We start from the raw sequence: 15,184 nt of genomic DNA on the forward strand, positions 1-15,184 counted from the left end.
GAGGCTCCATTATTTTATGGCTAAAGTTAGGCATGTGCTTGTGTGTTCACAGAAGTGGAGCCCTAGTTTCTCTTGCTAAAAAACACCCTTGTAGATGTCAGCAGGGGAGCAGGAAAACCTTATAAAATATTTTCAAAAGAATCCAGAAAAAAGTCAAGCTGCTGTATCAAACTGCAATTTAGGAAAAAACCCTACTCCCTTACATAGTTTATTCCTCTATAGAGGAACAATTGGCTCAAATATTTAGACTCATTCATAAGCTCTCTTTTCAAGAAGAGAGGAAAACTTGTGGATATTTCTTCTGTAACTAATTTTAATAACCCTAGAAATAGTCTTCCACAAAACCAGTCTGTGCAAGATACTTATACAGCCATAGTAATCATAACAAATATAAAGTATGGGCTTACCCCAGAGGAGGGGGAAAGCTAAAAATAAGACAAATATCCAATAAGTTATTCAATTTAACAAGAAACTGTCAGATCAAAGAGTGTTGGCCCAAAATTTAGGCTTTGAAGAAAAAAAAAAAAAAAAAAAAAACTTTAATGGGGCAGGACTCACCCAGCGGCACCTCCTGCTGGCTGTCTAGGAGGTAGCTCTTTTTACCAGCTCCGGAGTGCCTTCTGCTGGTGTCTCACTATTGCTGGCCCCCCTGTGTCTGTCCCAGACCCTCCAGGCAATACCCCACAGATCTGGGTCTCCCCACCTTGCCTCAGCCTATGGGCTACTGCCAGTCACCATCTAGCCCCCTTTCACTGGGGCCAACTGCAGTCTGTATAAGCCAGTCATCATAGGCAAGGGGGGTTTGGACCTCCTGCCTCCACCTACCCTTGGGCCACCCAGTTGCAATCCCAGTACCTATTTGGTCTTCTACTAGGCCTGAAGCTAGGGGGTGGGTTTCCAGGCCAGAACTCCCCAGCTCCTCTGGCCTTCCCACAGCCCTGCTCCACCTCAGGTACTTTGGTATGCTCCTAGCAGCCAGGTTTGTCCCTCTCTCTCAACGGGCAAGAGAGTCTCTGTGCTTCTGGCCCACTGCCCTCTTATAAGGGCCAACTGGGCCCTGATTAAGCCAGCTGTGGCCTGATTGGGGCATGGCCCCTAGCTGAGGCTGCTTCTCCCAATCAGCCCTGCTTTTCATTCCCTGTCAAAGCCCTCTCCCCAGGCTGTTTTAAGTCTTTTAAGGCAGGAGCGGGTGACCCCCCGGCTATATTAACCTAAAACAAATAGAAATGTTTCTTTGAAATTGATAGATTACAACATCGTGCAAATGCATAAAAATCTGAAAATAAAACTGGCTAGTTTCTTTGGATTGTCCAGCCCAGGAGAAATTCAGGAAGTAAAAACACAGCAGAAATAGTCAAATAGTAAATGAGTTTTCAAATGTATTTGTTTTAATAATATGAAGTGTTGTATGCAACATGGGCAGGGCTTTTTAATATACCAGTACTTTCTAACCTCACAGTGGCATTAATTAAAAATATGTTTATTCCCTTATTAATGTACAAATTTCTATAAACTTGAGTGTTAAATACAAACTATGCTTCTTTTCTTCTCTACACCTCCATATGGGTTCAGATATACAATAATAATTGTGAGACTGTATTCTAGAGAATCATTTGATATATTTTGAAAATCTAATCTGGCTCTTCAGCATCTGACTTGATAGCTTTATGCTTGAGCTAATAACCTTAAAGTTCTTGTAATTTCATTTAGTCCTACAATCTAAAATTAGGTCTCTGAGGAACAAAGAGGATTTACAAATAGACTATTATGTAGACAAAATTGATTAAGTGCAGACCTGCAAGCAAGGAACTCCTGATTTTGAATCTGAGTTCCGATACTGACTTGCTCTACTGCCCTTGGGCAAGTCTCTTAACTTTATCACCTCACTTTCCCTATCTTTAACTTGGGATAATACTAGTCTACCTCATATGGGTACTGAGGATTCATTACTTAATGCTTCTACAATATTTTTTTTAGATATAAAGTACTGAATGGATATAAAGTACTGCAAACACTTCAGTATATTTATTTATTATTTACTAGGTGGATGAGGTAACCTCCAGGCTCCCTACTCAAGAATTACCTTGAGTTAGCTAACATGTTTAAAACTACAGCTGCCTTGTGTATGCTGGATTTTAACATTAGTCAATTATCTAGTTAGTTAGTAACAAATCTACCAACATGTGATAGCAACACACCCTCTTTTCCTGTGTCATAGTCAGAGCCCAATCCAGCTCTCACTTAAACTCGTAGCTAACTTTATTCCTGCCTGTAGTCCAAATGAAGTCAGTGGAGCTTCTTGCATGGTTAAAATTCGGTATGTGTGTATTTGTTTACAGAAGAAGAGCCTTAGGTTTTCTCTTCCTAAAAAGACCCCTTTAGACATTTTCAGGGGAGTAGAAAAAATCTTATAAAAATATTTTTTAAAGAATTCAGCAAAAAACCAAGCTGCTGATTCAAACTGGAATTTAGAAAAAAATTAAAATAAGTTTAGTTGACTGTCCCTTTAATGGTCAAGATATTTCACTCAATCTTTGTAACATCTCATAAAGTAGTACATACACAAAAGTCTTAAGGAGCAGCACTGTCCTTTTCCACACAAAGAGTTTAACTGCTTCTGATTTGTCTATTTCCTCTTGACATGCTGATTCATGCTGGAAGGGAGAGTCTCAGCAGGAGGTGCATTGTGCAGTTAAGAATGAGGGCCTTTTCATGCACAAATAAATGTGGCTCTGATGTCGTGCAGTAATACAGATGCAATTGTAATATAATATAGAAGACTGGCCTCACCCCCACTGGGATAAAGGGAGATGGAAATGGCTGAAAAAAACAAAACAGTGAAATCAAGATAGCAATCCAAAAATCAAATTCCTACACTAGATATGTCACTCAATCCAGATTTTAAAACTATTTTAAAAAATGTGTTATCTTTCAACTTCTCGCATATCAGAGAGGATAAACAGGTGTGTCAAATTTAGTTGCTCCATGACATTCATCATTTTATGTGCACTAAATGCTTGGTCCTGTACCCATTGAAGTCAATGGCAAAGCTTCCACTGATTCCATGGTGCAGGAACAGACCACAAGTTAGCAGTGTGCTATTGTAATTGCTACAGAATCTATTCTAAGGCTAAAAACGTGTAATATAAATGCCTTATTTGAAATGAATGGCCTTGACATCTATATGAATAGGACTTAGCTTTATTCTGTAATATTTTTATTGCTTCTATTAACCTGATTTGGTGCCTTGAGCTTTGACATTCTTCCCTTCACTTTTCCTTGCTTTTTTAATCAGCTGCTTTTATAACTGAATCAAATTAAGCCCCTGATGCTGTAGTTTGTGCACAGTCAAAATTTCCCAAACAATTGGAGATTTGCCAGTGTAGGGACTGCATGTTCCAGACCTGAGTTTGGACCTCTAGATCCGTGGTTCTCAATCTTTCCAGACTACTGTATCCCTTTCAGAGGCTTATTTGCCATGCACATCTCAAGTTTCACCTCACTTAAAAAATTACTTGCTTACAAAATCAGACATACAAATACAAAAGTGTCACAGCGTACTATTACTGAAAAATTGCTTACTTTCTAATTTTTATCATATCATAAAACAATATGAATATAAATATTGTACTTACATTTCAGTGTATAGTATATAGAGCAGTATAAACCAAGGCATTGTATGAAATTGTAGTTTGTACTGACTTCACTAGTGCTTTTTATGTAGCCTGTTTTAAAACTAGGCAAAAGCTAGATGAGTTGATGTATCTGCTGGAAAATCTGTGCATACCCTCAGGGGTAAGCATACCCTGGTTGAGAACCACTGCTCAAGGAGAGCAGCAGGATCTTGATTTAAATTCCAGTGTCAATATTTTGATGTGGGACGTTTTGTTTGGTCAGTGGAACTGGCATTGCTGTATTCTTTTCTCTCCTTTCTGGCACTGAGGTAATTGATTCAATTTTTATTTCTGAATGTGCCAACTACATTCTGTTGCATATGTTAGCCGTGGAGAATACAAAAAGCAGCCCAACCATATGTAGCTACTCCCCATTAAACCATTAGTGAGACAGATGTAACACTAATGTGGTAGGTGTAAGATATAAAGCGGATTGAATTTACCACTCCTGTCTGGTTAAAAGGGAAAGGCAAGCCGGTGGGGCGGAGGCAGGAATTCTAAAAGTCAGTTGGTTCTAATTCAATACCTTCCCTTCTTTTACATACATACTATGGACCTAACCCTGCAATCAGATCCATGCCGGCAGAATTCCCCCTGTGTTAATTCCATTTCAGGATAAATAAGTACAATGTTAACACAATGTATCTGTTTAATCTGCTTTGATTGTGGATGAGCAATATATATGCAGGGTATGCTTCAGCATTAAAGAAAAAGCAGATGATGTCTCTGTTGTTTGTATTATACTTGTATACAAAATTTTAAGTGTGCTATTTTATACAATTCATATAATATGTGTTAAAAACCCTACATTAAAGGAACATTAAGGTTGCAAAGTCAAGCATTCAGAAATTCGGAAGTATTAGAAGTAAAGTTAACTCCTTTGTGTGTAACTAGCATGAGGGGAACCTCTCTGGCTTGTGTTATGCAGGAAGTCAGACTAGATGGTTAATATGGTCCCTTCAGGCCTAATATTTATGAATTTCTGAAGGTTATAGATAGGGTAAGCAGGAGTACCCATTCACAAGAAAAACTGAAATGCAGCAAATTTAAATCAGATAAAAGGAAATAGCCGGTAGGACTCATCATTACTACATATAATTGAGACAAAAAGCTTAACAGGATTCATATAAGGATTGCAAAAAGAAAAGGAGTACTTGTGGCACCTTAGAGACTAACCAATTTATTTGAGCATAAGCTTTCGTGAGCTACATCGGATGAAGTGAGCTGTAGCTCACGAAAGCTTATGCTCAAATAAATTGGTTAGTCTCTAAGGTGCCACAAGTACTCCTTTTCTTTTTGTGAATACAGACTAACACGGCTGTTACTCTGAAACATATAAGGATTGGACATTTATACGGCTAAGGAACACATTCATGGTTATGTGAGAGTAAAACATTGTACAAGGCGAACAAACTGTCATGTCTCAGGTCTAAACAAATCTATACTCCTGGGGTTATAGAGAAACTTCCCCCGTGGGCAGATAATTCCATATGTTCTTATGACGGTTTAGTGTAAAAGTTCTAAAGGAAATGTTTAAAAGCTATAGTAATCTATATTTTGAATAAGAATAGATGACTCCAGAGGAGCAACATAGCTGAATTCATTCTCTGGGCTTGGTGGCTGTTGATAGAACACTCAAGCTATTATTATCTCAAAGTCAAATTCTGACCTGGTGTGAGAGGACACAATTCCATTAGCTTCAGTGGGTTTACAGCAGGCTTGAATTCATCCCTCTGTATCTCGGCTGGAGTTTTCATAGGAACCAAGGAAATTAGGAGCCTAACTACCACTGAACTGTGATGACATTTGGGTATCTAAGTCTGTTAGGCATTTTTAAAATCCTATGCTAATGCATTTTCAGTATTGTTGAAATGCCTTTCAACTTGATATTTAAGGCCCTCTGAATGTATAGTGTCAACCTAGTTCTGCAAATAATGTAAATTTGCTGTGGAGCCATTTAATACAGTAAAAAGATGAATGGGTGAATTGGTACTTAAGTTCAACTACAGTATTTTCTTTTTAATTGTTTGCTCTAGTTTATTATATGTTTCTAGTGTTTTAGGTTCATTTTAAAGTGAAGATATTAAAAAGAAAAGTTACCTGAGCTGGATCATATAGAACAGGAATATAAATAGGGCCCGACAGAGGGAAAAATTATTAAAAAAAAATGTTTTTAAATAATACTAATAATCATAATTTGAAAATGTTTAATGATATTTTTATCACTGTTTCTTCATTGAGATTTAAGATTTCATTTGGTTCCGGTTTAAGTGATCATTTTGCTTAAACTTTGGTTCCAGCATAGTTTAACTAGATTATTATGGCAAAAGTAGGATACCTATTTTTGCCTAATGAGATTTCCGCAAATATATGGTGCATATTTGAATATCTCATGCTGTATGAACATGCAGATAGGCGTGTATGATCCAAGACTGGGGCCCCTCACTGCTGTTATAAAACAAATATGTAATAATATAGAGTTGCCTTTCTTTCAGTGTGGGATTTGTGAACCTTTGCCTCCCCTCCCTCCTTTTCATTAAAAATTGAATAGCTAATGTAATACTGACAAGTCAGGAAATTCAAATTTATGGTCCTCATAGCAGTTGAAACTCACAGCCACATTGCTGATCCATTAAATGTTCAGCCAGAGATGATATCAGGAAACACTGCCTCTGTTGTCTAGGGTACTTATATGGCCCCCATTCCTGAAGCATATGAGTGTCTCAGTCTTTAATGTATTTATCTTCATCTATGCTGAGTTACAGGGGTGTGTGTGTCATCAACTAGATTCTCCAGTAGTCCAGAGGACTTGTGCTTGGATCAGGCTTGTGTTGACTTGTTTGAAGCTGCAGTGCCATCTAGTGGTATGAGTATTATAATTATTGCAGGTTTCAGAGTGGTAGCCATGTTAGTCTGTATCAGCAAAAACAACAAGGAGTCCTTGTGGCACTTTAGAGACTAGCAAATTTATTTGGGCATAAGCTTTCAAGCTTTTCAAAATCAGAAACTACTGTGCTGTATGTATCTAAGGCTTTGTCTACCCTGGCAAATGAAAGACACAACTTTTGTCATTCAGAGGTGTTAAACCCCTCCTCCCACTCCCAAAAGACAAAAGTTTTGTCAACGACAAGCACCAGTGTGAACAGTGCTTTGTGGGGTTGGAAGTTTTTTGTCGGCAGGAGAGCCTCTCCTGCCAACAAATACCGGCTACACTGTGCGCCTTTTAGCAGCACGGCTGCGCTGGCACAGCCGTGTCACTGAAAGCTGTGTAGTGTAGACATGGTCTCAGTTTCACCAGGTTAAATCCAGAGTAACACTGGATTTCTACAGATGCATATGAGATCAGACTCTTCCCCCAGTACCTTACCTTTCAAGAGTTTCACAGCTCATGCCGTTAGTGTTTTCTTTCATTTAAAATGTAAATATGCAAGTAAAATTTCAGTATAACAACGTGAAGTTGCTTTCTGTTACCGCTTTTGGGACTAACGAAAGGACCTCCTAGAATTATCTTAGGCACTGTGGAAAGGAACTCTCACACCAATGGAAATTATTTGAAAGGCCTCTGACATTATTATCCACAGATACAGTTATTACTAAACAACCAGGAGGCACCCTTGTCCCAACTCAAAAAGTAATTGTCACCACTGCTGTGTGAGCTCCATTTGATTGTGATCCTGAGATAATGTCATAGTCGTGTATAACTGTAATGGTAATTATTTTGCCTCCTAATTATAAGGCTGAGATGGGACAAGGAGAAGGTACTGGGATCCAGATTAGGTTTGGGCTTGGGTTGTTGTAGAATTACATTTCTCTACAAACTTCCAAAAGCTTGAAAAATAAGAATAAACATGTTGAAAAAATATCTTGATGGTAACCTGTCAATCAGAGAGTGCTCTGATATTCTGTAATTAGAGCTTTTTTCTCTCTGAAGTTAGTGAGTCTTTTTCCCCTCATCCACCTCTAATGATTACATTACCTGAGGAGGCAGTTGAAATGAAGGAAACTGTTGTGGAGGAAATGGAGCTGCTTGTGGAGGAAACTGCGGTGGAAACCTACGCCACAGTGGAAAATACAAAGCATTGTCAATATCAGTAAATTCAGACTCAGGATTATAAATAGTTTTGAGTCCATTTTAAAGCTAAGAAATTAAATGCAGAATGTTAACAATAAGCAGGAGGTTTACCTCTCCACTGTCACTTCTATCACTCTCATCCAGCTTTGGAAAACAAAAGAAGATATCATTAAATCTTACCCTTACGTAGAGCACCTTTCATCCCAATACCTATAAAATAATTACAAAGTACACCCTTCTAGCTTTAATTAAAGTTCCACATGTCCAACAGCAAAGGAGAGATTTTAAGAGAGGAACTCATTGGAACTTCAGTGGAATTCACCCTTGTACATCAGGAAACCTGCTTCCTGAAAGGTGAAATCTGCAGTGCTGATGACCTATGGGGGGGATTCCTTGCTGGTGCTTGTGATCTATTTGCTTGTTGTCAATAAAGCTTTGAGGTAGAAGAGGAATAACATAAGAAACTATTTCTTTACCATCTATCAGGTTTAGAAAAAAATGTATTTTAAGGAAGTTCTTCCAATAATGAGAAGCAACATAGTTTCCATTTCTAGTCTTCCAATATTTGTATAGCTGCTTGTTCATTACTGACAGGGACTGGTACAGCAATGGCCATGCTCAGAACACAGGAGAGAAACAGAAATCTCATTCTGGTGGAGTAACCAATGAAAATGGAGATTAGAAATAAATAAGTGTGACTCAGTAGTTTTGGAGAAAGGAGAAGAGGATGCTGTCCTGTGAGTAGGGCACCAGAATATGGAATCAGGCAATGTGAGTTCTGTCGTATTTCTGCCTGTGTCTTGCTGTGTGACCTTGAGCAAGTCACGTAATCCCTGTCCCTTGGTTTCCCCATCTGTAAAGTGGGGCTAACATATGATAACAAATGCTCTGCAATTTAAAAAAAATGAAAAGAGCTATATTAAGGGTTAAGCATTATTTTAAATTATTTGAGCAGAGTTAACTTAAACCCTACCCAGACTACTACTTACAATGTTAAATTCCTTAGCAAAATTTATAAGAGTGAGTAACTTGGCGTTGGTCCACACTTTGCAATTTTTAAGGCATGCTTCTCCTGTGTAACTGCACTATATTCAAGCCCTGACCCTGACTGACCGTTTTAGAGCCTCCAGCAGGGCCTGTGGAAAATGTAGAAAGGACACACTAACATCTGAAAAAGCACAGTGTGACTAGTAAAATGTGGGAGTTCTCTGCGGATATTATTGCCACAGTAGTTGAGGGAAATTAATTGGAAAGTCATCCACTGCAAGGCACTGAGTGCTGTCAACGTCGCCTCAATTGAGACTTGAGCACACAGAGCCTCTGGTGGCTGGCACAAAGCATCTCACAGGACCTCGCCCTAAATTTAGGCCTTTTACATATTCATCATCATCACTAATTTAAGATCTGGTCCAGTGCTTTCTGAAAATTCACACATACTGCATCCCCTGAATTTCCCTCAGGTATTGTGGCAGTAATACCTTCAAAGAGCTCCGATGTGTAAGTTAATCAAACTGTGTTGTTGCAGATGTTCTTTAACTTTTCTCCACAAATGGCCCTGAATCTAGTTAAACTCTCTGACTTTCCTTTGTTCATGTTGGTTCCTATCCAGAATATTGGAGTTATAGATAATTGCCAGTTTCCAACATTTTGGAATATCTCCCAAATCTAAAAGGACTGGCTGATTTTCTTGCTTACTTCCTTTATGCTCATAGATTAATGTTACATAGATCTCTTTCTTTGTCTGCTTTTAGAGCGACAGAGATGTGATGTGTGTGGCTAATAATGCCACAGTTTTATCACTTCCCTGAACAACTGGAAACTAGCAAGAAACAGGAGCCAAGGTTTTCAAAAGTGACTAGTGATTTTGGATGCCCAGCGTGAGACACCTTAAGTCCTGATTTTCAGAGGGTGAGTTCTTAGCACTTTTTGAAAATCAGGCCCCTTTAAGGCACCTCAACACATAAATTTATGTACTCAGAATTGCTAGTCACTTTTGAAAACATTAGCTGAGTCAATGAGGTAAGAGCTCCTAGTTAAGTTAAATCCAACCGTCCTGATTGTAAGCTTGCTGACTTGTCAACTTTACTACAGGTTACTCATATTTAATTTGTGGGATGGCAGTCTCCCGTATGCTATTGTAAATGTGCTAAGGCTCATCCAGAGGTTCTGAACCTCCTCACCTCGTGCACCAGAACCGGTCATTCTTTGTCTATTGCATCATTTATATTTTGGGCGGGAATGCTTAATTTTCATTGAGATTTTCTGCTGTTTGTTTCTCATTATTTCTGTTCCTTCTCTTTACTTCTGAAGCTTTTTCTAATGTTACCATCCTTTCCTCCTCCCATCTAATGCCTATTGAGATCCTACATATAAAATTAATGTCTAATGATTATTTAAACTCATCCCAAATTAGACGATAATACTTGCATTACCTTGGCCTGGCAGGGTGATCACTGCAACACTCAAGAAATCAGCTTGTCCCAGTGAAGTCTGCATGTGCCTGGCTAGTATTTAAATGCTGTTTCTAATGCCTTGGCTTTAATCAGAAAACCACAGTTCACCATGAATCACAAATTCTTAATACCTGTTGGAGAGTTAGTTTAATTTCTTGTCAACTGCTAAGATTACAGAAATCCCAGAGACTCACACTGGAGCATGTTAAAGGGCTGGCAAAGGAAATGCATGCAGAGGTTATTGCATGCACAGCATGTTTTATGTTGTTCTCAGTATTGGTGCTGTTCTGACTTATGGAAAAAGACTTCAGAAGCTGATCTCGCTTGCATGGGTACAGCCACCCTGCCTAGGTGCTCAGCATGATGGGACTGCTTGCCCAAGTGATCACTTGTGGCTGGTGTTGGATTCCCCAGTCTCCTTGTTATTGGGGCAGGAGTAATAAAGAGTTGCTATCCTCGTGCGAACCGAGGGCAGCAGAACTGTATCTGGCATATCCCAATGGAGGGACTCACCCTCAACTGAACAGCACCTGCTAGGCAGGGGACATAGGCTCCAAAGCCCAAGGAGTTGAGAGAGAGTGTGGACAGGTACTTGTACCTGGTGGTGTGGGCCCTGTTTAAGGGTCGTAGACACCATTTGACTCTTCTTCTCTCCATGGTATAATAAAAGAGCTAATTTAGACTGAATTTAGAGTCTTGTTACACCCTGCAGAGCTGAAATCACTGATACCTAGGTCTAAGTATTAGACCTACTTTGGGACAGTGTCTCTATTGCAAGAGACTGCCCAGTGTGCACCAGCAGTGAGGCTCCCCCACTAACAGCTGAAATCATTGAGAGCTGTGTTAAGTGGTGGGGGGCCCTGAAGACATCTTGGTGAGGGGCTAGCAGGGTGGCTGGCGGAGAGGCGTGACCAGCAGGGTGGCTGGTGGAGAGGCGTGGCAAGTGGCTAGCAGGTCCCTGCAGAGGCGTAGCAATTGGCCATTGGGGCAACGAGCAAGTGCCTGAGTAGTGCAGCATGCAAGGTGCCTCCTTGGCGCGCCCCCCCCCCCCGGTCTTCCACACAGGGTGGGAGGTAAACTCTGCGGATGAACCTCTGAATTCTGGGGCTGCACTGGTCAAGGGCAGCAACTGTGAGTGGGGTACAGAGAAAGGATGGGCTTGTTAAAGGAACTTAACAAGGTTGCTGGACTTAAGACCCTGAGGGGAAAAGGACACTGCCCAACTTACTTGGGGGTGGGTCTTTTGCTCATGGTTTGTGTTTATGAGCTCTAGTTGCGGTGTTTTCCCAAATTAATGCTGAGTTAATTCCCTCCTTTTATTAAAAGTTTTTGCTACACACAGACTCTGTGCTTGCAAGAGGGGAAATATTGCCTCTTAGAGGTGCCCAGGGGATGGTATGTAATTGTCCCAGGTCAGTGGGTGGGGGCTCGAGCTGGTTTTGTGTTGTATTGGTGAAAAGGAATCCCTAGATACTGAATCTGGTCCTTGTTGCTGCTGGCTTCACCTGGCAGAAGGGTTACATATGAATGTACATATATTTTAAAAAATCCTCACAACCTTAGCATTTGCTTGGACTTGTATCTTTCTTGATAGATGAAGAGAAATTATGTATTGGTTGAATTCAATAGTTAAAAATAAATAGTTTAAATAAATGAACAAACCAAAAACTATTCTGAGGAGGGGAACTATCACTCGGGGTGGGATTTTCAAAAGCACTCAGCATGAAAGTAACTTTGCTTTCCTCTGAAGGTGACACCACAGTGCTTAATTGTAATGAAAGTGGTGCTGGGGCTCAAGCAATTCTTTACTTTCATAACTGTTGTGGCAAGACCAGAGGTGCCAGGGCAATGAACTGCCAAGCCCAGAAGTTCCTGGGCTCAGCCTTGGCAAGCCCTGGCACAAATTAAGCACTGGCCAACATACATTGACTTCAGTTGGAGTGGAGTGAGGCAATTGATTCCAATAGGAGCAGAGTTGGGCCAATACTGAACAATTTGAAAATCCCACCCTCTCTTTCCAGTTTTTGATTAATTGGAGTAGATCCTAACTCTGATAGGACAGGAAGTGAAATATATGCTGGAATATATTAAAAATATTATAATGAGAATTAATGATTATTCTGATATTAGGCGTAGTGTAGAGATCAGGACCTGATTCTAACTCAGGAGTTACCATATTGAAGTCAGCAGGGTTACACTGGTGTAAAAGTGGAGTGGAAACAGAATCAGACCCCATCTATGTAAAAATGTACTTTTAGTTGCATTTATCATGACTAGACATTTCTGTGAAGGACATAGAGCTTAATGGAATGCAAGTGATTTTGAAGCTTGTAATTGAGTAGACAGTTGAGAGTGGGGAACGTAGTAATTATACAAAGCCATTTTAGAAAGTTTTTATTAAAGATGATTTGGTAGGCTCAGTACAGATCAAAACGTTGGATTTTTTACCTCACCGCCTGTTAAGAATTAATGTTGAAATGATTATAATCAATCAGAAAGTCAAGTGTGCTGTGGATAAGCCTCTTTAATCTGTCTGTCTATCCTTGAGTTTTAAACTGTTGTCTATTGCCAAAATATCTGAGTGCCTTCCATGTCAAGTAGATAGCGATAGTATAGTCTTCTGTAGACTTCACAGGGTCTCTAGCTCTTCTCCCCGGTGGGCTAAAATCTCTGCATAGGACAAGATTTTGTTTTTGACTCTTTTTAGATTTCATTAATTTACTTTTTTCCCCCTTTAGACTGATTTATTTCAGTTTGTTTTGTTTTTAATATTTATTTATGGGTTGGTTGGGTGTTTTGGGTCAAAAAGGGTCTCAAGTGTTGTAGCACAATCTCATCCCACTCATTTTGGAGTCGTGGGACCAGATCCTCTCAAGACTGGTCCATCTCTTCCCAGTGCAGTTTGGTCAGGGGATGAGCCAAGGGAAACTGCAAAGGTGGCATAATCAGGTGCTGGGCTGGTCCCATTGAGAACTTAGAGTAGCCTCAGGGCTGTTCTATCATACACTGGTTTCAGTAACCCCAAAGGGGTTTGTACTAAATGTTTGGGCAATCCAGTAAAGTTGGTTATGTCATGCCTGGGACAAGGGTGTTCAGACCTCGTGGTTGGAGCAGGAGTTGGGAGTCAGGCTGAGTCAGATACTGGGAGGTCAGAGTCTAAGTCACGACAGAGGGCAAACTGAGAGTCAGACATCGGGTAGGGTCAGGTTACGAGGAGATCAGGGTCAGGCACCAGGTTACAGATAGTAATTGAAGAGCAAAGCTAAGGACAAACTAGGGTCAGAAGCCGAAATATCGGGTCTGGAGCATAGACAGGCAGGAACACACACATCTTCCTATCATGGCTTCCTGATTTAAGTACTGGTACCAGCCAATCAGTGGGCTGCGAGAGGGTGCCACTCAGGTCCTGCTGGGCTGTACTTCCTGCCAAGCCCAGCCTCACAGAGTCCTCCCGTGGGAGCCCAGCCTTAGCCTGCTGCAGGAATGCTGCGCCCTCAGCATCACAGAACCTCCCAGGTTCCAGCCCTGCAAGTTTTTACAGGTTAATTACCTTCACTGTTAAAAACGTCCATCTTATTTCCAGTCTGAATTTGTCTAGCTTCAACTTCCAGCCACTGGCGCATTATACCTTTCTCTGAGCCCATTGTCAAATATTTGTTTCCCATGTAGCTACGTATAGATGGTAATCAAGTCACCCCTTGATCTTCTCTTTGTTAAGCTAAATAGATTGAGCTGCATGAGGCTATCACTGTAACCCTTTAATCATTCTTATGGCTCTTCTCTGAACCCTTTCCAGTTTTTCAACATGCTTCTTGAATTGTGGATATTAGAACTCGACACAGTGTTCCAGCAGTGGTTGCACCAGTGCCAAATACAGAAGTAAAATAACATTTCTGTTCCTACCCGGGATTCCCCTTTTTATGCATCCAAGGATTGCATTAGCCCTTTTGGCTACGTCGTCACACTAGGAGCTCATGTTCGGCTGATTATCCACCACAACCCTGAAATCTTTTTTCAGTTTCCTGGGATAGACTCATCCCTCCTGTAAGTATCGCCTACCTAGCCTATTTAGCCATATTAAAACACACATTGTTTGCTTGCGCCCAGCTTCCCGAGCGATCCAGCTCGCTCTGTATCAGTGACCTGTCCTCTTCATTGTTTACCACTCTCCCAATTTTTGTGTCACAGTGCCCTCTTTGTGTTCAGATGTTCTGCACCTTTGGGGCTATAGAGGGGCCATGAAGCTATTTGTACTACCTCTCTGTGACCTGGAAGGTTACAGGAGGATTCCTTCCTCATAACCTCTATAAAACTCCCCCTTCCACCAGGTGTGGGTTACAGCGTTTGGTGTGGGATGGAGTGGTGGTGGTAGGAGGATTTAGCTGCTTTAGAGAGCAGGATAGATCCTTTATGTATAATTATTTCATAAAAGTGTCAACAAACTATGCCTCTAATTCACTGAAGCTGGTTAGGTGACTCATAGCAGTGGAAAGAGCAGACAAGTAATGGTATACTGTGGTCAGACAGAAACAAAAATACAGACAGAAAATTATATCCTCTATAAGAGATTTCAAGCTAAGAGTCCCATGGAAGGGATCCTCCTTCATGGGAATAGCATAGGCAATGTGCTCTGTAAAAGTAATATGCTTATAAGAAGCACACGAGATTTTTTTTTAGGGGAAAGGCAATACACCACGTTTATTGAAGATACAACAATTAGCATATGCATTTAATTACACCACACACACACACACACACACACTCACTCACTCTCTGTTCTGCCAGTCGGTGTTATAGTTACCAGTTCAGAGTTCGGATCAATCTAGTGGCCAGCTAGGTTGATCATGGGTAGGAAGGAGCCGGGTTTTGTCAGTTACAACACGATGCTTTGAGGAAGTCTTGGCAGGATGAACCCAAAGTTTTATGGCAAGGCACCCTGTTTATGTAGTGATTTTTTTTTTTTATTGGGACCAATGAGTTTTGCA

This window comes from Chelonia mydas, chromosome 4 (assembly GCF_015237465.2).
Source record: "Chelonia mydas isolate rCheMyd1 chromosome 4, rCheMyd1.pri.v2, whole genome shotgun sequence".
Classification (NCBI taxonomy): domain Eukaryota; kingdom Metazoa; phylum Chordata; order Testudines; family Cheloniidae; genus Chelonia; species Chelonia mydas.